The following is a 26,566-nucleotide window of genomic DNA, read 5'->3' as shown; positions in this document are numbered from 1 at the left end:
TCCAGGAACCAAACACAGGACACTGTAGCTGTGAGGCCTGTTAGACTGAGACTAACAGGTCTCAACCTAATTTGTCATTTAAAATTATATATGTATGTATAATGTCTTGGATGTATATATTGCCTTTCAAAATACTCAGATCACTTAACATTGCATTATTCATTAACTTTACACTGTGATGGTAAGATGCTGTACAGCTGCCTTGGAATACACAGGCAAAAGTGAGGCTGCCAATCAGCTCCTTCAACTACCACCATTCAATTACCTTATTTAAACAACAAGAAACAAACTGGCAACTTTCAAGGTGCACTGCAAAACTTTTCTGGTGGAGGGTTGTTTTGCCTGTTTTCCCTGGTGGTAAGATCCAACTAGTATTTATTAATTACAGATGTTTCTATTGCACAAAAACAGAATAATTCCTTCTGCGAATAGACGACTAGGCGACTCTCTGCAGATCTGAATTGTAAGGTAGTGTAGTGCTGTAACATTTGTAGTGATAGGTACATTGAAGCCAGTGCAGTGGGACATTCTAGACAAAGCAATATCATTTCCACAGAAACAAAGAGGTGTCAGACCCTTCACTAGAAATGTTACGCAATGCATCTTTCAGGATTGTGGGCGAACACTCTAACCACTGAGCCATTGCCACTCAAAATATGATACTATAAGGTTGAGGTCAAACAGCAGGCGTGTTGAAAAAAAGAGATCAACATTTGAATGGCAAATCATCCAAAATCATTCACTATCTATGCCAGTTTCACAGAGAGACTAGAGACTGGGCAGGCTCTAGTTTTATCCTGCTGTTGTGTGTCTGTGCCAACGCTGATGTGTGAGAGCTCGCCAGCCTCCAGCGGTCGCTAAGTTAACTCATTACTGCCTCGTTTATCTCGTTAGGCGTGGATTGATCCTACCGAGGCCAGCTGCACGTCATCGCCAGGCCCACTAATCAATACTAACAACCCGGGGAGGAGTTTAAGTGTTACACAACCTCATTATCTTGCCAGCGCCTCTGCAGGGGGGGGGGGAGATTACAGTGTGACACCCCAGTCAGCAGAAGGGCAGAGCTTCCTGTTACGGGCAGGAAGTAGATTCAGATAGCAGGGTTTAGCTGGTTATCTGATGGTCAGGTGGTGTTAAACTGTGAGGGAACAGATACAAGATCTTATAGATGATCAGGAGCTTATGCAAACGTAGGGGTCTGTGAATGTATGGACAGAGGAGACCCCCCAGGACCGTATAAGTGACAGGGATATACGAGTGTTCAAGGGGGCGCATAAATATTGAAAAAGAGAGTAATGTATATGCAGTAAAGTCAAGAAGAAGAATTATTAATATGGCATACACGGCAACTCTACTGAAAAATCTACATCAGTCTGCACTTGCAACCAGTATTTACGTTGTTCCTTGTTGAGATTCAGACTGAAATGGTAATGCATATTAGTACTTGCAAACTCAGTTCACAAAGATTAGGAGTTCAACCCATATCAGTCAGTCACTTTCTACTTACATCTTTGTGTAAAACACTGTTACCATGGACTCCAGTTTAGGGATGTTACGGTAACTATGATACCAACCAGAGATATTGATAGATATGTGATATGTCTTGAAAGTCTTATAATAAATTTTGGGGACATATTGTACAGAATATTTAACTAAAAGCTCTTCCCTAAGCATTGCTTTTGCAGCAGCATTTCTGAGCATATCACAAATATGGTTCATTATCTATTTCTCTGTTTTATTGCTGCCAACATGAGGAAATGACTGCACTTCTCAAATCTGATTGCAGTTTGAGCTGGCTCAATCATCAAATTATAAGGTTCAATTTTATGATAGAATGCCCTCTGTAAAGAACAAAATATCCAGATTTTTTGCAGAAAAATCATACCTGTACTTTAGACCTTTACAAATATGTTCTGAATGATGTGATGTGATTCTTGTATTAGTTTATTAGTTCATCAGTTCAAGACCCTGTGAAATGTTCATGCTCTTAGAGTAGTTTACAAAGTGCACTCTAAACAGAATCATATTTTTAAATATATTGACCTTATTTCGCCCTGTTTTGGGATAAATGTGACTAAACCACAATTTTTTTGTGGTTTCTTTGTAGTTTAGCGAAAATCCCGTTCATTTCAACTGAGAATGTGGGAAAAGTTTTACCACTAAAATATGAAATAAAGCAGGTTTATTTGTGTTTAATGTTCATGTGCACCAATAAGACAACAATACACCAATTCCCTGGGACGCTTTATAGGTGCACAGTGTAACATTTCTAATGGAGGGTCCATCACCTGCTTACTTCCATGGAAATGTTATTGCTTTGTCCAGAAATTTCCACAGTATAGATTAAACCTACCTACCACAAGGGAGATAAGCAGGTTACAGCACTATGCTACATTACAGTTCAGATCTGTGGAGACTCTCCACTATTCACAGAAGGAAGGAAGGATTGTATTTTCAAGCAACAGAAACACGCATAATGAATAAATACTAGAAGTGCATGCTTAATGTCATACCATGGAACATTCCAGACAAAGAAATACCATCGCCATGGAAACAAGTAATTTCTGGACCCTCCACCAGAAAAGTTGTGTAGTGCACCTTTAAACAGTAAAACTACTTTGATCTCAGTCAGTGCATACAAAACATGCACACTTGAATTTTTAAGTGTGCCTCCTTGCTGTACGGTTGCTCTCTCCACCTCTCTGCTTCTCTCTGCTGTGATGCTCGGGGTGTGCACAGTGGGGCCAGGACCTGCTCAAATCTCTCCATGTTGTGTACACACCATCTTTTTGCATCAGCACCATCACCATCAAATATGCATCGAATTACATAAGACAGAGGAGTTACGTAAGTGTACTCTGCCCCACCGAGCGTCAGAGTGTGTTCACGCTGAGAAATAACGAAGCCATCCTTAAACCAGGGCTACAACCCAAACTCCGCATCAGAGGAGGAGCAGGAACCAGCTAAAAATAACATGGCCAAATTTCATCTAATTATGTAACCACTGCAGAAATGTACATGAAATATGGATGGAGTGGAGGAATTAGACTAGTACTAGGTTGCATGCTCATGTAATGATTTTTATGAGAAGGCTGGGCTAGCAAAGGTTCTCCCCAGTTTTGGTTGGTGGGTGAACTGTTCACCCATTGTGCCACTTTCATCGCTTAACCAGCCTAAATGAAGAAATTAAACTAGGAAAATAAGGTAATCGGTGTACTGAAAGATAAATTAGTGAATGTAGTAGTGAATGATAAATTACTGTATACTGTATTTAGAGGTGCACTGGGCAACTTTTCTGGTGGAGGATCCGTTACCTACTTGTTTCCATGGAGATGTTATTGCTTTGCCTGAAATGTTCCATGGTATGACATTAAACATATCCATGTAGCATTTATTCGTTACAGGTGTTTCTTCTGCTTGAAAATACAATACCTCCGTCTGTGAATAGGGGAGACTCTCACAGATCTGAATTGTAATGTAATGCAGTGCCGTGACCTGCTTGTCTCCCTCTTGATAAGATAGGTTTAATCTACACTGTGGAACATTTTAGATAAAGCAATAACATTTTCATGGAGACAAAAAACTGGTGACATGATGACAAAAAATAATTATGATTATTTTATCCATATATAGTTTGATAGCAATTTTTCGGTTCAGTTGTATATTATAATTGATCAGTGCCATTTAACATAAAAAAGTCAAACTGAAACTCAAAAAGTTCAAACCCTGTCCCAAACATATATACCTGTTTTACTACCATGGGATTAACTGTACTTCTGCAATGAGAAGACCCAGGCTTATTGCGGACAATTTAAAGTATTTGTTAAAGGTCCTATATTAGACAAAAGTAAAATGTGAGCTTTAAGCTCACAAGAATCAATTTTATGTAATATAGGACCTTTAAGATCCACAGTACACCTTTAAATAAAACCACTTGCATTATTTGCTGAATAAGTTAGATTAACTATCTAAAAAGCAAGCCATCAGTAGATCAGTTGATAGAGATTGGTGGGTAAATCCCTGCTACTGGCATGGCCAACTGCCAGTTTGTCCTTGGGCAAGACTCTTCACCTATCTTTTGTGTAACCAAATTAGTGATGGCTGCAGGGGCTGTTGGTACAGAAAGAAAGCCACTCTTCAGTTAGTCTGGGCCAGGGCAACTGTGGCTACAGAAGACTTCTGTGACTTATGTGTTTGTCTGTCTAAAGAGACATAAGATGAATGCATTATAGTGAAATTTGGAATGAACACTGTGTAATAACACAGAAGCTCTAAGGAATTTAACATGTTCATTTATTCAATTATCATATGAATGTTTTGCAGTTTAAAATCTAGTAATTGTCTTATTGTCTTGTGAATGTTGATTTGCTGAAACACTTGGGGTCGGATCTGATCCATTCTAAAGCCTGTGAAAGCTTCTGCCAACAGTGAGCTAACTCCAAACACTTCCAACTCAGCTTCCAACTGTGTTTTCAGGAATTCACTGGAAACAAGTGAACATGTCATAAAAACAGACACGACAGAGTAGAATAGAGCAGGACCAAACTTTAACTTTACAATTTTAAATTAGTTTTTTAGTTCATGCCTGACGTGATCAATATTCCCTGGGGGTGTGATGCAAACTGTAAACTCTGCTCTTTCTGAAGCTCTGGTCCTCAAGTTGCACTTTCATATGTGGTTTTCAATTTCAAATTAAAGTAGAGATTAAATACATTGACAGTATTGTAAAAAATTACAGTTCTTACCTATTTGTATGTCTCTATGTAACCATACCAACTGTAATTTGTAGCAGATGTCATTAACATTTCCTGGTGGGGTGAAGCTAACTGGAGGCACTGCTCTGTCTGAAGCTGTGTTACTCACATTAGCCTTTAATCTGAGTTTTGTTTTAGCACTATCTCACTATTGTGAGGAGCTCCAGAAACAGCTGAGTGAAGCTAGAGAGGAAAAGGAAACAATGATAGAGTTTGGGAAAAATCTCCTCAAACAGAAAGACAAGGAGAGAGAACAAATGTTAGAGCAGGGTAGACAGATGGTGAATGAGTATGTGCACTGTCTCTACCAGGAGAATGAGAATCTTAAGAGGTTCTCCCAAGAGCAGCAGAGTTTCGCCCTCAGGAACCAAGAGCAGGTGAAGCAGCTCGAGGAACAACTGAAAATCCAGAAGGCAAACAGCCACTACTACGGCTCTGATATGTTTGAGGAGCTAAAGTATGCTCACAACAACATAAAGAACTTGAAGGTGGCCAGTATGAAGAATACGCAGAAACTAGAACAGTGTGAAGAAGAGAACAGGGTGCTGAAGACTACTCTTGAGGATCTCCAAAGAATCCACAAAGAACAACTCCACATCAGCCTTAAACAGACATGGAGACTGAGGGAGTTACAGCAGGTGGTCCAGGAGAAAGAAGCCCTCAAGAAGAATTTTGGGGAGCCCCAGAAACAGCTGAGTGAAGCTAGACAGGAAAAGGAAACAAAGGTAGAGAAACTAGAACAGTGTAAAGAAGAGAACAGAGTGCTGAAGACTACTCTGGAAGAAGCCATTGAGAAGGGGGAGACCAAAGAGAAGCTTCTGGTCAGCACCCGACAGGAGCTCCAGAAGGCACACAAGGAGAAGCAGGCTCTGCAGAGGAAGGTCACTGCCTTGGAGTCTGCCCTAGAGCAGACACGGTCAGCTGAAGAGGCCCTGAATGCACAAGTTTTCCATCTTAAGTCTACTCTTGCTGCAGAGAGACACTCTGCTAAAGAGGCCCTCAACAAGCAGCGTCTCACCCTGGAGTCTACGTTTGCAGCAGAGATGCAGACAGCTGAGGAGACCTGGAACAAACAGGTCCTCACTCTAGAGTCTGCTCTCGCTGAGCAGGAGCGGACAGCTGAAGAGGCCCTTAACAAGGCACAAGAGTGGGGGGAGAGCCTGAACACTGAGCACAACAAAGTTCAAAATTTACAAAATGACTTGGAATGAATTTTATAGCTGTGGTAGAAAAATTTCCCTCCATCTGCAAGGCCACGGTGGAGGAGAACATACTCCACCAGAAAACTATCAAGGAGCTGAACACGGCTTTGAAACACAGTGAGGAGGAGAAAGCCTCTGCCCTTCTCAGATAAGAAGAGCTGCAGATGTCCCTGAACAAGTTAGATGATCAGCTGCAGCAGATCAAATTCATAGCGGAGGAGCTGCAAGCTGACATAGACAAGAAAAACAAGAAAAAGAAGAGGAGGTGGTTTAAGTGGTGGCAGTAAGTCACCCTCCAGTCTAAACCAAACCTCAGTGTAACCTGTGTCTGTGTATCTTGACTGGTTTCCACTGCAGATACTGTAAGTGGAACAAATGAGTTAAGGCATGACACACAGGTCCTGTAAATAAAATTGTAAATAAAGAAGCAAATTAACAATTTCAACTGAGTCTGAATTTTTGTTTTTTTTTCCGATACAGATTGTTTAGAATCCAGAGCAGCAGATGGCAAATGAGCTCTGCTGATATTTTTGGGCAAATTTTTATTTAAATTTACTACAAACTCACCTATAAATACTAATATATATATATATATATATATATATATATATATATATATATATATATATATATATATATATATATATATATATATATATATATATATATATATATATATATATTATATATTTATATTTATATTTATATATATATATAATATTTAACAATATGTCAATAAGACAGTAAGACAGTTGTGAAATCACATTTTGCTCTTCTTGCTTTTCACTTACACTGTATGTGACCACTTGCTTTTCATATAGCTAACTTCAACATCCTTCTACTCCCTCTGTCCCTCCTCTGTATCAAACTTATTTTCTAGAAGTTACATCACTGTCACTCCTTATTCTTGTTAGTAAGTATGATTATATGGACAAAGAATTCAGAAACAAAAAGAAGCAGAAAATCCAGCAGAAAGATCCACTCTTGCAATCAGCGTTAATCCCGACCAGATAAACTCAAAGTACTGGAACCAGGTGGAACTCACTGTAAAACACATACTTTGGAGAGAAACTTGACAGTGAGTGGGTTTACATGATTGTGGGTGTGGCTTGTGGCTGAGTGGGCGTGGTTTATGATGTTAAGGAGGCTGCTGTTGCCCACTGACCTGCTGGTTTTGTCAGTATGTTGGTAATCCTTATGTATACAGTCACTGTATTTGTGTGTTACGCTGTCATATTTTAGTCCATAAACAAGTACTTCACTTTTTCGTTCCATTATTTAAGTATTACATGTGACTATTCTTCTTTTTGGATTTGCCACTACATTTCTCTAATAAAAATCTCCCATTCTTTTCTGCTTTTTTACAGGATGAACTCAAGCTAAAAGCAAACTGAGCATGTGCAGAAAAACAGGTGAGATTAAAAACAGTTGTCAGCGTTTTTAAGATACATTTACTACAAAGTATACACATCCACTTGAATCTACCTTGGTACCGTGTGGGTTTTATCTAATCCTAGTCTGATCCCAGTTTAGTCCTTTAAAGCCTAACTTTGATGCCAGGTGTTGGTATGCTTCAGTTTATGGTCCAGATGCTTCTTTAAATCATAGATTTGAGTCAAATCGTTGTCGTCACAATATTACAGTCGCAAACTCCTAAGGATACTAAGGGAAAGGAACAATGCCAGTATCAGTTCCAGTTTCCATATCATGTATAAAAGACACTCTTTGTATACAGTCGAATGTTGAAGAATTTTCATAAATCAAGACATGAGGTATGGTCCATGAGAATGAGAACGAGATTTTGAAATAATTTACTTAATACCAAAATAATCTGATCAATTTTAATTACGTGATTTTTAATTTGTTTAATTTTGTATATATTGTATGAATTAGAGCCCAGTAAACATGTTGTAATGTTGTTGCCTCATCAAAAAAAATGGATTTGTGTTATGTTTCATTCACATGTTTGAGCAATCCTTCATTATTAATTGGGGTCTCTCCAAAGGTCAAAATACTCACCTTGTGATGTCGAGAATACAGTTAACAACTACCTTTTACCTTTAGTTCAGTAGAGGTTGGCAGTTTCAGGGCTGAAATCATCCAAATGATTCTAGGGTAGGTGTATGGAGTTTAAAAACACAGTGGAGCACTTCCTGTATTACCACATGAGTTTTCTGTTCAAGGTTTGTGAGTTAAACAGGTGTGAATAAAACAAAACATAACTCCAAGTATTTTTGTGATGAGGAAATATTATAACATAGATCAGAAATTAGCATAATATAGTGCATTTAAATCAAAATTCAAATTATTGCACCCTGTTTTATGTACAGAATTGTCTTTGTTTTCCAGAAAAAAAGTGATAACTAAAGCTTGCCTGTTGTTGTAAATTACATCATTTGCTAAGGTTTGTCAGTGCTACTCATGCATATAAACTTACATGATGTCATATGATGTCATTCTGTAACTTTTGTTTTATTACTTTATTTTAAAAGCTAGAATGAATTTGAAGTAATTACAGTATCCGTGGTCTGTCTCCCCATGTATGTATTTACTTTTGCAGCCCAGATTATAGCCTCAGACAGTTGGTGAGTTAGATCCAGGTTTGTGGACATGTGGGCTGCTCTGTTTAACATCAGCGGGAATCACCTTTGACAGCTCCAAGCCAAAGTCTGTCCAAGTCCAATGAACCCAGGAACGGAGCGTGCAAAACCAGGCTAACCTCACGACATTTACTGTGGAAGAGGAAGTCGTTAGAGGATTGAGACCTGAACTTTGAACTCTACGGGGGGTTAATTACTTTTTAAGTGATGTTAGAATGAAATTTGTACAAGTAGTAGTACACATATTGATACTGATTTTGTAATAATAAGTATACTTGGTTTCGCTTTATGATGGGGATAGGAAGGGTTGAGAAAGAGAGGGACAATGCAGGTTTTAAAAGAGGCACAGTTCACACTTAATGCAGTTCTATAGACCTATCAAACAAAAAACTTTTGTCCCACCTGGAAGACTGAGGGATTACACAGACATGTTTTAAAACAAAAATCTGGTGTTTCCAGATTGCAATGTTTTTTACAGAAGGTAGTGAATATATGCGATTGGTAGAATGAGGCTGAGCTTAGAGCTTGAGACAAAGAGGAAGGCCAAAGACAAGCATTGAGGATGTTGTGAAAGAGGGCAGGGAATTCAAAAATATAAAATAGGCTATAGTTTTTAAATGTATGTAAAGTAGAAGGCTTCATATTTCAAGGTAATTCCACTCCACACCTTTAACACTCGTCTCTCTACACTATAACACTCCTGACTTGTGTTTCTTTGAAACCAACTATAAATCCCACTATTTTGAATGACAAGACGTGCAAGGTACTAGCCAGCTGTGCTAGCCTTAAGCCATAAGACCCAGAGAAAGTGAGAAGCCAGCACAAGCCTAATCACTCTTAATGCCAGATGCAGGGAGACGGCTAGCATCTCATCTTTAACGCTACAGGGACAAGTCCAATCCTCACTTCACCCAAATATGTCACAACATGCACAAGATTATAGAGGGACAGGGAATTCGGAGAGGACATTTTAGATTTAGACAATGTTTTGGAGAGAAAGTTATATATTGTTTAATATTACTGTAAGAATAAGAACTAGAGATGTACATCAGCAGATATCCTGGTTGGACATAAAAATTGATGTAATAAGACTATGGTCATATTTGGCCCAGAAGGTGTTTGAATTTCTGTTTATACAAAGTTGTTCGGTTGTTACTTAAGTGCTAAATAAACACATTTCGATCAGTTTTGTCTTGTTTGATTTTTCTTTTAAGAAAATAAATGCTGTTTTCAATCTCTGGTATCAGATGACATTGGTATCAGAAATGCAAAATCTGGTTTGGTGCATCCCTAAGAACAAAATTTTAAAAAGACATATAAAAGGCAGTCAGGGCTAACTTTTCAATAAATAACGCAATATTGGCTTTTGTTCTCTGTACAAGTTGAAGAAGTGTCTGGGTAGAAGGAAGTAATTTGTTTATCAAGATCTATACATCTATTTGCTTAATTGGTCAGGGTAAGCACTTGAGCTTAGACAGATTTGGGTTTTCATTTTTAAATGGAAAAAATAGCTATACCTTTAGACCATATGTCAGAGTGGAATGAGACATAATCCTTATTCCATATGATGAATGAGCCAATGGAAAAAGGCATAGTCTTCATCTAACCAAGTTCAGAAAATCAAAAGTGAGTCAGTGTCCTCAAACGACAGCAGAAAATCACGGCTCTCCTCTCTCTCGCTCCACTTCCTCTTCCTCCTGAGGTCATGTGATCATCCTCGTAGGTCATATGATGTGAACAATCACCACAGCAACAGAAGGAGACAAAATCCCTGCTGAGAGAATCTAAAGCTTTTGAAGATCACCTTTGGCCTATAGACAAGGACGATGACGTCTGAAAATTTAGCACCTGCCACCATCTATTGACTCGTTCTCTGTCTCCTATGATTTTATAATACCATGAATCACATTTTGGAAAGAATCTTGAACAGTATTTCGTAATAAAAAGACATAGTATTTACTCATTCTGTCCTTAATTAGTCATCACCTCCCACACCAACAGCTGAAGGAACCACTTCGAAACCAGTTGTTCCATTGTACCACAGTAAATTTAATATACACTTGATTACATGCACTATGTAACTTTCTGGCTCAAGCTCAGGTGGTCTGCCATCTGCTTGTATCCATGGAGATGTTATTACTTTGCCTTTACTAAGAAGTATCTTGAAAAACATGCATTCTTATTGAGTAGGCTCACCTCTCCACAGATTTGACTAGTAAGTTAAGTAAGCAAGTTAACCTGCTTGTTTCCAAAGATAGATTAGTTTAATGTGAAGGCAAAGCGATAACAACAACTCCATGAAGACAAACAGGCGATGCACCTTCCAACAGAAATGTTGAGTAATAGTAATTTTTCAATTTTTTGTACAAAGTAGTCTAGTATTTTACAGTCATTTGAGGCTGCAGCAGCACAGATCCAGAGCAGAGTTGGGTGAGATGGAGTGGACAGAATACAGTATGTTTCTCAGTTTGAAGCAGGAAGCCTCCGACAGTGAGCCACCTGTTAGTTTTGGCAAAGACCCTCACCAAACGACTGGCGACGAAGAGGGGAGGGGCCGTGGGGACCGGAGCTGAAGGGGAACTCTGCCATTTTGGGTTACATTCGGTTACAGAGGACAAAATACATGTCCACCTGCGTACTTGTCCTTGTGTTTTCTATCTATAACTCTTTAGGGTCATTGCCAGTAAATGATAGTCATTGATTGCATAAAGCTCTCTGCAGCTCAGAACTGCCACAAAGAGTCAGTCCCCTTGTGACAACAATGAGTACAATGTATACAATATAGCCTAGCGTAAATATTGCTTCAGCAGACTTGGATGGGTGCTTCATTCTGATTTTTTGCATTTGGATGGATATATATGGATATAATATTTGTGTTTTTGATATTTCTTAATACAGAAATACTGGCTTCTGTTCTACATGTAGAAGTCTGACATGACCATATGGTAGTATATGAAAACACCCAATTACAACTGTCTTTCATTTCAGATTTTAACCAAGCTATTTATTTGGGCTCTATATACACAAATTAACACAACGCAACAAGAGACATTCACCCATTCTCACAATAATTGACCACTGATCAGATATAATTAGAGTACATTTTAAAACCCGTCTCAAGCTGCCATAGATGCAACTATTGAAGAAAGCCTGAATGAACAGATCAATGGAGAGATAGAACAAGGACAAGAGTGTAGTCATCACAGACAAGAAGAAGAAGAGGAGGAGGAGGGTTTGGGCCACGCACATGTGACCTTCAATCATTCATGTTTCTGCTCCCACTGACATCCTGTTCAGAGGTTTCAGACACATCTTCAGCATTAGTCACTCAATGCATTCTCCTAACTGTGATTTTATTGCACAGTGACATTCGAAATACATGCCACAGAATATCTGCAACCCTATAACCTCAAACACAAATAAAAATACAAAATCAGTATAACAGATATCAATACATTTTTATGTCACAAATCTCATAGCATTTTCAACCTTCAAGGCTCTCAAAGCTGTGTGTGCAGACACTATTTGCAGTTTATAAGGGCATGTTTTATCTTTATCTAGTGCTATATGATAATGTCAGCTGAGAGTACACTATGAAACCACAATCGTCCATTATAAACAGCTGTAGAAACAGGAAGTGCCCATCTCTCAGAGTTTTGCATGAAGATGTAAAACCATCTCTCCTCGCTGTAGCCCAACTGTTTTTCATCACATTTGAATGGACAAACACTGTGGCCATGGAGCTCAGCACAAACCAGGAAGTGAGGACCTAAACTCACCAAGGTCACCAGGCAACGCTCGTACTCCATCATGCCAACCAATTCATACCCTGTTATCTCTACAAACATGCACAGGATTTTATTACATGGCTATATAGGGCTGGCAATTGATGTATTAGTGGAAATAGTAGCTAAGCGATAGCAGTATACTCGCTATTTATGCAGTTCTATAATGCTCAGTATACAATATATTAAACCCATCTCAAAAAGTGTTTATACAGTGCTTTTTTGTATAACTGTACTTTCTGTATTTCATTCATTCTTTGTTTCATCTTTGTGATCTTATAGTTAAGGATCTGCTGCTGAGACAGAACATGTCCAGCTCAAGTACCTTTATCTTGGGTGCCACTGAGACATTCCTTCACTAGAGTCACTCTTGAACCATACATTCTCACTTTATTTTTGTATAGCCAAATAGAGCAGTAGCAGTATTTAATTAAAATGTTGATATGACCAGGAGAAAACAGGCAAGCAGATATAGTTAAGCGTGTCTTAGGATGATGATAGGGTCCTGCATTACCTGAGAGAATCACAGCGAGGACATGGGGACTACAGCGAGATTGCGTTGGCATAGTAACCCTATAAAAACCAGGAAGTCAGACCCAAACTAAGTGAGTCTCCAGGCAACAGTCATACCCCATCGTGCCATTCAAATCATAATCAGACATTGCACATGCCACATACACATGTATGTCAGCGTACCATGCACACGCTCACACACACACACACACAAAGAGCCAAAATGAGAGGCAGAAGCCATGGCAACAGGACATAATACAATTACTGTGCGGCTAATGGAGTTTTTAAGGGTCTGCTCAATTATCAGGACTTTTCCAGGTTACTATGGAGACTACATCAGAGAGGAACTAAATAACATAAGTATAAGTAGCTTCACATGTATAGGGGACATGAAAATGCACCTGCTTAATATTATATAGCTATTCTATGCATCTTAGCAGGGTCAGCAGCAGATAACTGGTGCAATATAAGACTATAGGCATATTTGTATAAGCTACATTCTATGATTTGTTTTGTTTGGGATTTTTCACAATATTCTATTACTAACATTACATGATGGAGGGTCCCTTGTCTGCTTGTCTTTATGGAGATAGTATTGCTTTGTCGAGAATGTTCCATGGTATGGTGTTAAACATTTCTTTCTCCATAGTTAAGCAGGTGACCAGTCCAGGCCTTTTGTTCAGTAGCGATGAGCAATTCCAGGACTAAAATTATCCAAATGCTTCTAGTGAAGGTGTATGGAGTTTGAAAACACAGTAGAGCAGTTCCTATATTACCACATGAAATCACACTGTGGAATAGGGTATCTTCTGTTTGCCATAACTCCTAAATACCTAAACTTACAGGGTTTGTGTGTTAAAAATGTGTCAATGAAATAAAACACAATTCCAGGCATGTTTTTGATGAGGAAGAGAAAAGCGGAATACGGGCCTTGAATTATCTATAAGTGACGCTGTTTGCCTTATATTCTGGTCTGTGTGGCTGTATACTGTGTATAAGTAACTGAAACTTGAGTAATTTCCTCTGATTTAAAACACAATTTATTTGCTATTTTGTGGACTTCTGCTGTCTGTGTCTGTGCCTAGTTTCCATGGCAGCCTCCCACTCTCTGTCCACTGTCTGCGGCTGAGGTTTCATTCATTCACACACAATTCACACATACAACAGGATAATGGAGGACATATTTACACCATTTAAATGTTCATTTGAATCGGGGCAGCACTGTATTGTTACGTTATGGTTCAAACATTGTAATAATAAGATTTGGAATTCACAAGTTCAGATACATTTAATGCAAAATTATGAATCTCTCGATATTACACACTATTCATAATCAGGTAGAAATAGAAAGATTGGGTGGAGTCACTCTTGCACACAAACCACATCAAAATTGGGATTAAACTAGGTCTAAACCTGGACTAGACAAGGACTAAACCAGAACTAGAACAGGGCTCAAACTAATGACACTTCTTAAGGCAGCATAAGAAACAATTGTTTTATTATCATTTTAGCACCAGCTTCAAAACTAAAATAACACCAACAATATTAAAATGTTCAGATGCAATCAATTTCTCCTGATCCCATAAAATGTAAGTACACTGTTTTTGTCATTCACACCTTTGTGTCACAGTCACACCTTTCTCTAATGAAGAGCTTGTTGGTTACTATGGCAACAACAGCAGCACTCACAAATGTAGACAGGAAGTTAAATTAATCCAACTACTCACATCAGAGTTTGCGTAAATACAACATATGTAACTAACACAAAAGCAAAGCAGTAATTTTATCAATGAAACAGCACAATGCAGTGGAGAAAATGTATAAAATTTAGGGTTAGGGTTTAACCACTGGGGATGGATCTTCTTTGACTAGAATATGTTTAATTAATAAGTTATAGCAGGCCTAGAGATTGTGAATGTGATTATTTCTGCATCAGTAAACAAAATCATCACAATATGACTGAATAAAATCAAAATCCAAATAATCACAAAAATAGCACTTAACTGTTTTGACCTGTTTTGGCCTACTCAAAAGAAAGAAATGGGTCTAATGTTGTCATGAAAATAGACCTAAAATAATCATCTTAAGCAACATAATCATTCATCAATACCATCAATGCCTGTATCACAATTACAGATGTCTATGTACGGTCAGGTTTTACCATATACACAATGCATTTAAAGTTTACCATCAGTTACTGTGCCAACACCTGGGTCCTACCTGATTATGAATGAAGCTGCTCCTCTTGTCCACAGACTTGTCCCCGGCCCCTGAGAACCAGAGGCAATGTTAGAATAAATGGTACAGGCTGATGTTCGGTTACAGAACTCTTGATGCATGAAGTGTGTTTGCATAGTCCCACAATGGCAGTGAGCAGGTCAAACACTAATGTTACAAATTTAGACAAAAATATTTAACTTTAACTTCACATTGTATTTATTAATTGATTTATTTTTAGACTGTTATGTCTATTGTGACAAATAAAGTGTACCAGATGTTCTGATCTGGCCTTTACCTTTAACATATTAAGATATCAAAAATGTGCCCTTGGTGCTTCTTGTTTCTGAGGCATGTTTTGAGAATTTTCTTTTTGTTAATATGGATCAATAATCCTTGCTTTCTTGATAATTAGTAAGGCTAACTCCAGGTTTACAAGAGATATTACATACAATATTATATTGGAATAACATAGTGAACTTTATCTAAAATTAGTCTTAATAAAACAAAGAAACCTCATCATCAGCTGCCTCTGCATGTATTTGCATATCAATACAAAGGATGAAAGACATCAAAATGAGTAGGAATTCAGTTTCAAAATGAACAGGAATTCAGTGGATCAACTTTGAAATTCCCAGTGGACCTCAGAGGCACCAAAGACATGTCAAAGCTTTGGCACGTTTGATCCAGCATTTCCAAAGCCATGGGATCAGGTATTTTTACAGTAAGTGTCAAAAGCATCCACCAAGTAAATAATGTTGATTAGTTCTGCCAAATGTCCTAGACAGGTTTCAGCAGACTGATCAACAAAAAAAAATCTACCAACATACAACAATACACTAAAATTAGTTTACCAACAAAACACACTATCTCACGTAACAAATGCATGTCATAGAGCAGATAAACTGTATGACGGCATATCCCGTACAGAACGCATGATTCACTGATAAACAAATGTACATCAACAAGGATGAGGGAAAAAGTAAAAGTTTGCAACCTTCACTAAGAACTGAACTATCTCCAGTACTTTGATACACCTACAGTCTGTTTCCTGTATGACTGTAAGCAGACGGCACCAAATACAGCTTTGATGATGTGAAAGTGACAGTAAACAAAGAGGAAACAGATAGGGAAAATAGTACAAAAAATTCTAAATATGAGGCTGAATGCGAAACATGACTTCACTTTTTGTCTATATTTGTCCTGAAGGGATCATGTGCAGATTGGCTGATGGTGATTACAAAACTCTGAGTTAGAGCCAGAGTCTGATGCAAAATGCATGAAGTGCGACTAATTACAAGCTGTTGAGAAACTGGGCCAGTGTCGCCAAGGTCTATCTTTATTAGAGAATTCTGAAGAGGGGATATAGGAAAACTGTCTTACAATATGGATTTCATTGTGTTTGGCAAATATTAAATCACCAGTTTACACAGTTTACTTCACATTACATTAAAATAAGGCAGAATAGCTTAAAATATCTTTAATAAAGTAGCAATAAAAACTTTTTTACACACACACACACACACACACGCACACACGCACACACACGCACACACACACACATAAGTTCCACGCAATACCTAAAAACAGGCCTCAGCTGCAGTTTGTGAATCACATTTGTACTAAACACATGTAACCTACGTCTAAACAAGGAACTCACTACTACAGAACAGCACTCATATTAAGAATTCACCTAAAAGGGCCAAATCACTGCTATGCCCCGAACAGCTGGATTGCAGCCGGACCAGAAGAAGAGAGTAAAAAAGATTAAACAAAATGCATGTACCCTATAATACACATTGGATGAGACCAGGACTATAACAAGAACATGGCTTATGAAATCAAGTGAGGGTTAAACCAAAGATAGACACAGACAAAACAAGTTTTGAACAGGTGATGTAGGTTAAAGGTGCACAATGTAATTTTGTTACATAGATGTTATTGCTTCAGAAATGTTTGTCTGTATGGCATTAAATGCATTTATGTGTATTAAATTACAGGTATATCGATTTATTAAAAATTATTTTTAAACGTACTGTGACCAAGGTTGCATCCCCACAGATCTGACCTAGATGCTTGTTTTCCTGCATGTAAACTCAATTCCATACTTTGAAACACTCCAGGTAAAGCAATAACATCTCCATGGAGACAAGCGCCTGAAAAGTTACATAGTGGACCTTTAGAGCCAGGATGAAATTAGAATTAGGCTATATACCTGCACTGATAACGCGTGGAACTGAATTAGACAAATACCAAGGAACGAGAAGACGGACCCACAGTTTATCTTTGACAGTACATTGCAGGTACAGAGATCAGCCGTAGCATCGCCGCTCGTCCGTCGCTCTTCCCCTCGCGGGGCCCCACAGTAGACTGCTACACGTCATGGAACATTCCCGGAACCAGCGGCGCACCACCCACAGCCCTCTCTCTCGATGTTTAGCGCACACACTCAAATCTACATGCACACTCCAACTCTCTCCAGCGCGGAGGAAACATATGAGCAACAGACAAGAGAAAGTCACTCCCTCCAAAGGGCATACCCTGAGCGTCCACTGTCAAAGCTGAACCCGAACACGAGGCGTTAAGTCGCGTGAAGCAATCAGGAAATACCAACGAGTCTAGATCACAACTCATAAACAAGTCATATGGACATAAAGACACACACCGTTTGCAGTAACGGTAAAACATTATGTGTGTGCCTCCAAGCCGCTATTATTACCTAGATATAAGATACTCTGTGGTAATTTCAATCGGCTCACATCTTAAATTAAAAGTTATTAATGTTTCTGATGACAAAATGTGTCTAAAATACGAAATTGTTAATGTAGTGCTTGTGAGCACAGCTGTAGAAAAACAACACTGAGCCAAGCAGTTGGCTGCGTTAACTGGCTGTGCGTAAAACATCATTATGTAAACCATGCCCATTCTATTACTGGCTGTCTTAAAGTCTTGCAGGTCATTGCTGTCGGTTAATCTGTTGCACCCATATACAAATATAATATATTATATCTGCGCTCAAAACAGCATTACCCAAAGGTCGCTGTATCTCTTATCACTGTACCGCATTCCAGCCCTAGAGACGTTTGGTAAGTTACATCTAAATACAGCTACACAACAGCACACTATAAAGCAAATGCATCTGTATTGAAGTGCAGTCTATATCTGTGCGTAAAACTGCTCACGTAGCAATTCCTCTCTTTTAACTAAGTTATTTTATATTTTATTGATGTTGACATTAGTCTTTCCTCTATCCCTTGATCCACACTCTGAGACTTGGCTGCGTTCACTGTCAAACCACTCTGAAATCCGATATTGTTGTCACTCGAGCAACAAGAAAACACCTCTCAGACAGCGTAAGGTTATGGCTCAAGTCACTAAAGACGAATCTGGCGCACAAGATACCATACCAAGTGACCGTAATTTTGCGTCGCTATCAACACAACATCTTGTGGAAGTTTCAAATCATTCTCAATCTGATAGCGTTCAAAGTTAGTGATGTGACAGTTCATCCACGGTACATGAGAGAAACGGGGATAAGATCGCTCGTTTCTCATTCCCACACTTTAGTGCATTCTACCGTGGCATCCCCCATTGTTTAATTCCACATTCATTATCAAAAAGTCAGTGCTTTGCGGGATCTCGTCCTGCGTAAAACATACAAGCATTCATAGTGTATTAGTGTTTATCATTTCCAAATATGATACTTAAATTGTCCATCTTATCCATCTGACTCTCACTTTTAAAAGCTATAGGACCTACTATTGTGTTATTATGACATTATTATATGCGTAATTTGGAAATCTGCTAATCTGCCATGCACACTCCGCTCTGTTTGCCTGTCTATTACTCTCATCGCCTGTTTCCCCTCGCAGTATCCGCCTGTCCCTGCCTTTCTCCCGGCTGGCCTCGCATCTCAGTACCAAGCACAAGTCGCTGCAAATTCCTCAGGATATTACGCAACGCGGGTAATCTGCATGCAATGCAATGCGTGCCCGGGGTATTCCCCCTGCATAGCCTAGCTTTGCCTTCTTGCCCTTATAAGCAAATCGCCAAAGTGTCACGAAAAACGAAGCAAAGCAAAAGCACACTGAGAGGTGTCGAAGCAAAAGAGGTTTACAGTATCAATCCTACCTTTGGACAGAATGTCAACACGAAGGAAGCGAAAGGACAAGTGACAGGACAGCTGGGTTCCGCCTGGCTGTGGCTTGACAAGACGCCAATAGAGCAAGGGTGTAGTTCCACCAGAAAACCGCGGCGAGAAAGGACAGAGCGAAGGCTGAACACCGCGGAAAAAGCGGAGAGTTCAGCGTAAAAACGAGCGTGAATCCGTTCGGCTCGGCGCTCCTCGCTCCGCCGCAGCCACTGTAAATGTCTGTGTGTTGTCAGTCAGTGTCTGTTTGCTGGCGAGGGTGAAATCAGGAGACACGCACGACGCACACGCTCCAGGACGCACACACGCAAGCGCAATCACGGACACGCAGAAACGCACGCGCGCACTGGGGGTTATTCCGAGCGCCGCTTCCCAGAATAGCAGCAGTAGAGCCAGCGCAGAGGGAGAGAGAGCGAAGGGGAAAGGGGAAGAAGACTGAGAAGCTGGTGTGTATGTGTGTATGTGTGTGTCTGGTAAGCGCGTGCATGTAAGTGCTTGTGACGTCAGCGGATCCCCCAGCGCGCGCCAGGGCAAAGAGAGAGGGAGGAGGGTGAGAAGAAGGGGAGGAAGCCAAGGAGGGAGTGAGCGGGGAGGAGCAGTGGCCGCTGTCTGCCGGGCAGGCTATTGAGAGCAGGATTCCCCGGTCACCTCTGGAACGACCTCACTGGCTGCCAGGCAACAAAATAAACAGACAGCTTTCTAGAACAAAACTGCACGGCAAGAATTGGGTGATAATAATGGTATGAATGGCCTAGTTGGCATAGGTATAGTTATTGTGCATAACCTGTTTTTATGTTCTTTTTTTATGTGAGGCGTGTTAAACTACCTGGCTTTAAAGGGGCACCGTGCAACTTTTCCACCACCTAATTGTCTACATGGAGATGTTATTGTTACTGAGATGTTATTTTTCAGGTATGTTCCACAGTATGCCATAAAACATCTGTAAGCTAGATTTTTTTATAATAAGTGAAAATCATGCATTTTCCTTGTCAGTGTATAGTCCACTCTGCACAGATCTGACCTGTAACTTGGCCTTGTAGCATCGCTTGATTGCTTCTTCGAAAAAGGATATGTTTAATGTCGTGCTGTAGGCAAATTCCAGGCAAAACAAAGGAAACCATGGAAATAGGAGGTTGGGGCTCCACCAGGAAAGTTACTAAACTACCAAGAAGCCTAGTATTAGATTGAACCAGTTTTAAGAACCACAGGGTTATAGTATATCTACAGCCCTGATCAGGACTGAGACACTGAAGTGGAGTTGTGCCAAACGATCTCAGATGACTCACAAGTTCATTTATTTACTCTGCTGTAGGGCCAACTGTCAGTCTGATAAAACAGTGTGAAATACATGCCTACGTGCAATATTTATCTGCTCGAAATTGACTACTGTTTATGGCCCCTGTGCATCACCTGTGGGTTGTTTATCATTTTGCTGCCATGGATATGAACAATACAAAAGAAAAGACACTCAATCTGTTTCAATCGGAATCTTTAAAGGTCTTATATTACACAAAAGCAACTTGTATGAGCTTTAAGCCATGTCAGAATACTGTTACCCTATCAAAAACATGCCTAGAGATGTGTTTTGTTTCATTCACACATGTTTGAGTAACTCTTTATTATTAGTTTGTCTACATCTCCAAAGCTCAGAATGCTCTGTTCAACCTTGTGATGTCATGAAACAGTAGAACTCAACAGCTACCTTATTACGTTTACTTCAGTAGAGATGGGAAATTCCAGGCCTGAACTTAGCCAAATGATTCTAGTGAGGGTGTATGGGGTTCAGAAACACAGTGGAGCACTTCCTGTATTACCAAATGACGTCAGAAAGTGGCACATAGTGTTTTCACTCAACTCAACTTAAACATGCAGGGTTTGTGTGTTAAACATGTGAATGAAACAAAATAATCAATGGGTCAGAAAATTAGTGTAATAAAGGTCCTTTAATGACTTGAAAATAAAAATGCCAGCGACATGATTAATTCAACCATTTGCAATACACTTCCATAAGCATTTCAGAGCACCACTTCAGTTTTAGTGTGTCATGTTGGATTTCCACTTTAAAAGACAAGCCCAGACTTGGCTCTAGTCCACTTATGTAAGAGAAACACAAACAATAGTGCACATCAAATTATTTCAAAAGAACATATGAATGTAGCCTGTACAGTATAACAATGAGTGTGATGTAAGATGTTAAGGGTTGAGTTGAAACATATAGGAGAGATTCTGTCTTATTTGTTTCATAATAATTACTGATAATAAAAATAAAAAAATACAATGTGTACATTATGTGTGCAGGGGCTGCTACCTGCTTGTCTCCAAGGAGATGTTATTGCTTTGTCTGAAATGTTCCCTCGTATGACATTAAACATCCATTTAGAATTTATTCATTACAGGTGTTCCTATTGTTCAAAAATACAGTAATTCCTTCTCTGAATAGAGAATGACTCTCCACAGATCTGAATTGTGATGTAGTGTAATGTTGCAAAGTGCTTGTCTGATAGGTTTAATCTCCACTGGGAAACATTCTACACAAAGCAGTAACATTTCCATGGAGACAAGCAGGTGGCGCACCCTCAACTAGAGATGAATGAGATAAATAAAGCTATTAACAACTTACCAATACTAAATCCTAAAATGTGATGGTAGAAAGTAGAAAGTAGAATTGTGTGAAACAGCTCCTGTTTCTGCTAACACAGGAACTATAGTGATGATTTGATATGTCACATCAAACCTATTACCAAAAGAGAAAAAATATAAACAACTTTTTTCTGTAAAGAGGAAGCACATACTTTGTAAAATATGAGTGAATCTACCAAAAAATGTATCTACTAGCATTACAGCTGGACCCATGAGTAGCTATGTAGATATAGAATAGAATAAGAAAAAGCTTAAATTAAAAAGCAATGCCTACTTACATGCTACTACATAATTATGACTTCTACTCGAGGCTGTGCTTTAATCAAATTGAGATCATCATCATAGTGATGATCAGCACTGGGGTCTAAGCCAATTCTTTGTCAGTAAAAACATGCGTTATGGAGTTCAGACTTTGAAGCAATAAATGGGACAGTTTTAAAAGTTAAATGGCACTGATTCAAAGTCTGTTATGTTTATGCCCCTGAAATTAAGAATGCAAATCATATGTGTTTGGTTTTATTAAAGGTGCACTATGTAACTTCTAAGGTGGAGTGTCCACTACTTGCTTGTTCATACATGTTATTTCTTTGCCTGGTTCCATATATTAACATAATTAACATACCCCCCTTGTATTAGTTCAATTAGAGGTGTTTTATACCTGAAAAATACCTTAAAAACAAAAATTCTTACCATGTGCAGGCTTGTTTCTCCATAGAGAGATTAACCTGTCTCCATTGTGATTACCAAGCATATTTCAATACTGTGGAATAATCAAGGCAAAACAGTACTATAGACAAGCAAGTGGTGGACCCTAATCTAGAAAAATTACACAGCGTGTCTTTAAGAAAACATCAAATTGAAAATCTAGATTGTCATCCAATTGTGACCCATTTTTTGTCTCATCATCAATCCCCTATGCTTCTACTATTACTACTCCAATAAGAAGTAGCCAATGAATATAGGCCTACTTTAAATTACAGAAGTAAAAGTGAAAGAATATGTCCGTTTAACATATATTCTAAATAAACATCTTCCTTGTGCAGTAACTTGCTTGTACTTGCACAGCTATCTTAAATATTTATATTGAACCTGATTATATAAATGCTTTTCCCACTAGATTAACAGTTAGGTCATGAATCATTTGGCCTCTAATCCTTTTCCTTTCACTGTACACCTATGAACAAACACCCACAGACACCAGAGAACCTGACGCTGCTCAGTTTACGGTAAAATGCCATGTTTTTTTTTTTTTATCAGGAGGTGGACACGCTGCCTCAGGCCTGTGTGTTAATGTCTTCACAAGACAAAAGAAAGATGACAGATGAAGGATGGTTCATGCTTACTCATACAAACTCAACTGAGCACGCCCAGATTCACATAGATTGAATACAATTGAGCAACTTTATGCAGTGGCTTTAAAGGACACACATCAAGTATTACTCGAAATTGTGTTTTGATTGATTCATGTGTGTTTGAGTAATCCTGTATTGTTCTCTGTTTTAGGCTTGAGTGCTCAGGAAATTTTACTTTTCACCTACCCCCCATCTCTGCCCACTGCATTATTTTTTTTTTAATCTGACTCAGGGTTTTACATGTAGGGTTCAGAAATGTCACAGCAATTTTTCAAACAATAAAAATGCATATTAACTAACAAGTATTATTACTGAAGTTTTATTGACCGTAAACTAGTGAACTATGGGTGAATTATTAAACTAAATGCAATTACCTATGGTTATTTATTCTTCAGGAGCTAAACGGTACAATACTGTAAAACCTTTGAACATGTCTCAGTGTAGGTTTTTCTAATCATTAAATAAAACATTGACTGACATTTTCATTTTTTCAAACAGGATTAGTTATTGCTTACATGTGGTCGATTGGCGGTTAAACTTGCCAAAACTGTGGTATTCACTGTGGTATTTGGTGACTAATGCCAATTGAAAACATATTACACTATGTTCAGAAGAAAATATTAATGTGAAAAATAACTGTTGTTACTGTGTAGTGATGATGTAGCAGTGAGCCATATGTATGACTGTCTTCGAGTGAATGTGAATACAGTTTGAGTGACAGATGTGGAGTTTGTGAACGGGGAGTGGCTTTGTTACATAAGGGTCATTACTGCAGATAACAGGCACACTGAGAAACATTGGACCAGAGACAGAAGTCCTTCGTGTATGACACCATTTGTCATAAAAAAGGAAATTATTATTATATACTTATAGCCTATAGATCTATGAATCTTGCTCTACCACAGAAGACTTTAGTTGAAACAAAGAAAATAAGTAAAAGTAAAGAAAGTAAAAAAAAATAAATCTAAACTACTGAAACTTACTCAGACTAAGTTAGGAATTTAAATACATATGATATGATCTGGCGAACACCAACATAGTACCATACATGATCATAAGACCTACTGCACTTCGTCCAGATTTAACACAAAACGTGTTCCAGAGAGGTTGTCAGATCCAAAAGCCTGGCTAACTTTTACGTTCCGCAAAAGAGTCTAATTTTTGTCTGTCACTGTGGGCATTTCTAGAGCTAAGTCTAGTTGGGGAAGCCCTGAGTGCACATTAGGAATTCAGGCTTGTAAAGTTACAGTAAGCTGGATAAGGGCAATAAGCCTGTCTTTTCTGAGTGACTTTCAGGAACACCCCCAGAAGGCAGTCTTTGTTTTTAACTCCAGAAGCTTTCCATTGTGGAACATTAATGCCTAAATCAAGGCTAAATAATAACTGACTACACCAGGATTACACCAGAAATGAATCAGGTCTTAGCATTGACCTTAAAATGGGACTGAACAAAATCTCCGCCCACAACCACATTTCAACTTGGGCAGTATCTGGAGGACTAAAGAGGAGAATGAGAGGGAAAAAGGGGTGGGGTCTGGACATATAAGGAACAATGTGATTGGCCCAACAGGTGTTTGTAATCAGAAATAACTGGCTGTAAACAAAACAGTCCTGCGTGATGTTGCCAAGTACTTGAAATCACAGTGGCTACAGAAGGCACACACACATTTGACTGTTTTTGACAATGACAATGCTATTAAAAAATCATGTACACAGTTTAGTAGTAAATGGAAGTGTTTAGCTCCACTTTTATATAAGGTCAGAAGGATTACTTGCACTCTAAGACTGGGAAGGGTATTTTAACAGTAAACTAAGCATTAAGTATTACACTTTTGGAGTACCATTTAACAGGATACACAGAGCTCGGGGTTGTGTCATACTTCATAGAATTTTCAGTCAGCCTAAAAGATTTTAAGATAAAAAAAAAAAAAGCGTTCTTTGAAAATATTCTGACATTATAGCGTGATAGATCACGATAGATTTGTTCATGTAGCCGGTATGTACTCCACACGTGCCTTGTCTAGGATGTCCTTGTTGTTGACTCCAGACAAAGAGAGAGTTTCCACAGTGGAACATTTTTTGGCCAAAGCGGTTGTTCCCAGCAGCATGCAACACCACAGCTCTGAAAGAGGCTAGAATCGTCCTGATAAAACTATTTTTCACCACAAGGCAAACTGTCCCACTAACAACCCATAGAAGTCAAGTTTTCTCAAGGCTTTCCATGAATCTGCTGCAGCTCAAATATTCACAGACCCATTACGACTTTTTCCACTCAACTCGTCCAAACCACAAATAAGCCCTGTGTCTCCCACCACATCAGGTTATGGGGTGAAATTTCCACACAGAGCCACTCCTATCCTTCCCATGTTAAAGATTGAATTTCTGCTGTGTAGTGCAGTGTAGCCTGCTATTTGCAATCGAGATGGTCTGTGAAGTACATGTAGCGTTTGTGTTCTATAATTTGATGAGGTAAGATATAAAATTTAAAAGAAACAAATGTTGAAATGTTTTTGTTGTTGTTACTGTTTTTGTAAGGAATTTGTTATGCCCCAGACATATATTACAAATTAGCAAATCTTAGCACTTTTTGTCACTGTGATTTTATTTGCGCTTAGAGAATGTGTTTGATGTTTACTGTCTACTGAAATATTACTCATAAACCAAATTAAAAACACTTTAACAGCAGATTCTTTGATGTAAGTTAGCCAATTCAACTTTAAAGGTCCAATATTACACAAAATTGAGTGAGTTTTAAGATATGTTATAATGTTGTTATCTCATCAAAAAACCCAGAGCTGTGTTGTGCGTCACACTTGAAGGCAGATGACTTGTACAAAACACCCCTGAATGGCAAGCAAAAAAGATGAGATTAAAATGTGACTGAGTTCTGGTTATGTACTGGTTACATTACTGGTTATATTACAAAACAGATTTAGATCTTAAGGCAATGAGATATTCAGGAAAGTATATTATATTATAATTGGTTTGCAGTGTGGTTCAACAATGATCTTCTGTTTTAGAGTAATGTGACGAAGCTGTGGGCCACATAGTGCTGTCGGGAGTGATCACTGTGGGAGGGACCAGGCATGTGACTCTGAGAAACTAACACTATCTTCAAGGAGTTAAGACAATAGAAGTATAGAAATGTGTATGGTAGAAGTAAACAAAAAAACAATTCTAAGTAATAAATATTGTGTAAAGATTTAATATAGTTAATTGTGTGAAACTGCAAAACTTGCCTTAAACTGAGTGCTAAATAAATTTTACCTCTGGCACAAATGATTACTGCATATCCTGAATCAGTCCCTTTACACGGAAAATCTTCATAGGTGTTTTTCTATAATAAGATGATG

The 26,566-nt window shown here is 38.6% G+C and overlaps 1 protein-coding gene across 3 annotated transcripts in view; it reads right to left on the bottom strand.

The window, feature by feature from the left end:
• The window catches only part of hivep2a (HIVEP zinc finger 2a), a 101,985-nt gene that overhangs the window by 74,817 nt on the left and 602 nt on the right, over positions 1-26,566 (bottom strand). For 2 of the 3 annotated variants that reach the window (XM_055149653.1, XM_055149651.1), the window contains exons 1-2: positions 19,203-19,630; positions 15,075-15,124 (exon numbers count right to left, since the gene is read on the bottom strand). The gene's annotated coding sequence lies outside the window, so the exon portion shown is untranslated. Of the gene's footprint in view, positions 1-15,074; positions 15,125-19,202; positions 19,631-26,566 lie in introns of those variants that run through there. The other variant, XM_055149652.1, reaches the window with a different exon arrangement.

This window comes from Boleophthalmus pectinirostris, unplaced genomic scaffold (assembly GCF_026225935.1).
Source record: "Boleophthalmus pectinirostris isolate CB_2022bp ecotype Guang Dong unplaced genomic scaffold, ASM2622593v1 HiC_scaffold_13, whole genome shotgun sequence".
NCBI classification, from domain to species: domain Eukaryota; kingdom Metazoa; phylum Chordata; class Actinopteri; order Gobiiformes; family Gobiidae; genus Boleophthalmus; species Boleophthalmus pectinirostris.
The sequence above is the reverse complement of the archived record's forward strand: the minus strand, read 5'-3'. Positions and strand labels throughout refer to the sequence as shown.